Consider the following 2,213-nt stretch of genomic DNA (forward strand, 5'->3'; position numbering starts at 1 on the left):
AGGCTAATATGTAGAGACAGAGAAATTTCTATTAAGAGCAGGCCGAACAATAAGGGATAACGAGGAAACACCGGACAGGAGCGTTCTGCCCGTTCGCCGTTTTCGGCGGTCCGTCCCCTCATTGAAAATATGCTAGCCTAGAACCGCAAAGCTCGAAACTAAGGCGTAGCCTAAGGAGCAGTCCAAGGCAAGCCGTTTTGAAACGGCTATAAATCGGGCGCTCCGGCTCTCGCGAACGGAGGGAGAGCGTCTGCGCCGCAGCGCAGGCTAGCGCGCGGCTAGCGGCACCGGCGACGTCGGCGCTCGTTCAAGGGGCGCTGGGCGTGTGCTTCGGAGGCGGTCTCCTTCCCGCCCCGCCACCGCCGCAGCTCGCCCCCCCCCCCCCCTCGCCCGCGGCCGCGGCGCCGACTCGTGAGGGCCGCGGCGCAGTCGCACCGAGGTCTCCGTCGGCGGCGTCTTCTTTCTTGGGCTCCCTCGGCACACGAGCTGCGCTCCCCTCAGGAGAGAGGCCGCTTGCTGCTGCTGCGCGCGCGCGCAGCTGAGTTTCGAACCTCGCCGTCGCCAGGACACGCGCCACCTCGCGAGCGCTACGCCAAGCACTCGTCGCTGACGGTGTTCGCGCCTTCTCCCTTGCCGGGTGCCCGTGCCACCGCACGAAACCAGCCGGACGTTCACAGCGCGCGTGTGTGGGACACGCAGGGAAAAGAAAAAGAAAAGAAAACAAGACGACAGTTCTTCCTGGCCTAAGGTGAGTGCGAACACCCTTTAACAGCTGTTTTCTTCGCGGCCTGGCATAACTGGGGCAGTCATTCGTCAAGGTGGGAAGAAGCCATCCTCGTCTTCTGCGCGATTGCCAAAGTAAACTAATCATCGTGTGAGGCAACCAAAATGGCAAGTATCTATGACCCTAGTGGTTGTCCTTCGTTGCTGCTTTTTTCTTGCTTTTCACCGTCTTGGTGCCGTACCGTTAACCCTTTTCCTTACAACCTGATCGTGGTAAATAAATTTCGTAGAGTTAAAAGAGCCCAGGTTTATATTTTTCGTCCACTCGTGAGACACGTGGTTGATGCACATTCGTTTCATATTGGTTGTTGTTTTTTTTTTTATTTTTATTTTTATTATTCCCCATTGTTGCCTACTCTGTTTTGTTCCTCGATGATTATACTCCGATGGTACGCCGTTACTACTTATACAGCGTTTCTGCCCTTTTTGGGGACCATCGAGTGCAAAACGCTTAGAAAGTTGATCACCGCGAAAAAAAAAAAAAAAAAAAGAACATGCTGCCCTTAATGATAGTCCACTGGGTAAAAATTTGCGTTAATCATTTATCTTAGCCCTGTAGCTTCATCCGTGTGATTGTGAATAGTTACTCTAAAGCTTCGCATCCGGTACTTTGTGTTGATGAAACGAATTTGCGAGCTACGATTACAATTAATTTTCACCCACATTGCTGTCATACCCTGGTACATTCGCTTACGTTTGCACATGCCTCAGAGAAGGCCCAGCGGAACCCTTCATGTTCACTATGGGCCTCATATATATCTCAATGAAGCGATGAGGCGATTCGCTTTACCGAACCCGCAGTTAATTCTTTCTAAGTTTTCAATACATATTGATATCATATATAGTATAGCGTTTCCTCCTTTCATTTTACTTTCCTCCGTGTATTGAGGAGGATATAATGCGTAAGGAAGGATTATTGGCCGTGTCATATCCTTGTTGCGGACGAGAAAAATTAAAGAGCGTGTCAGTTAACGCAGCATAGAGGAATTTAGGTCACGCACTGTTCCGCTTCTTGCTAATGTATACATATAGATAGATCGCTATCCCTGAGACATTTCAAAGAAGAATAAGGCTCGCATAATGTAAACTCCCTTATGCCGCCTTCCCTATTACCTCATCCGGTACCTCATATGTTTAATAAGTTGGACCACTTATATGTGGAACCTTATAAAGATCTTTGCGGAACCATGTAGATAAAGAGCGTGTACTCAGAGAAACCCAACTGTCTGCATTGCATCGCTTCTTACTGCTTGCACGTTCCATTAACTCTCCCATTTACTTTCGAACGTTGTTTGATGGAAGGAACAGCTGTCTGCTATTATAGCATCAGTCCCGAAATCGGAATTCGTAACTGGGTCATGGTGGCAAGAAAGTGATAATATCTATTGAACTCCTGACGCTCGCTTCCTTGTAAACTTCTTAAACTGCGG

At 49.3% G+C, this 2,213-nt stretch overlaps 1 protein-coding gene across 1 annotated transcript in view; it reads left to right on the plus strand.

Annotated features, from left to right (window-relative positions):
• Positions 1 to 440: 440 nt before the first annotated feature.
• pros (homeobox protein prospero) overlaps positions 441 to 2,213 on the plus strand; it is a 212,949-nt gene continuing 211,176 nt past the window's right edge. Inside the window, exon 1 of the mRNA XM_084582503.1 lies at positions 441 to 748. The gene's annotated coding sequence lies outside the window, so the exon portion shown is untranslated. The remainder of the gene's footprint in view (positions 749 to 2,213) is intronic.

Source organism: Amblyomma maculatum, chromosome 10 (assembly GCF_055883805.1).
Source record: "Amblyomma maculatum isolate TAMU_Amacu chromosome 10, ASM5588380v1, whole genome shotgun sequence".
NCBI classification, from domain to species: Eukaryota; Metazoa; Arthropoda; class Arachnida; order Ixodida; family Ixodidae; genus Amblyomma; species Amblyomma maculatum.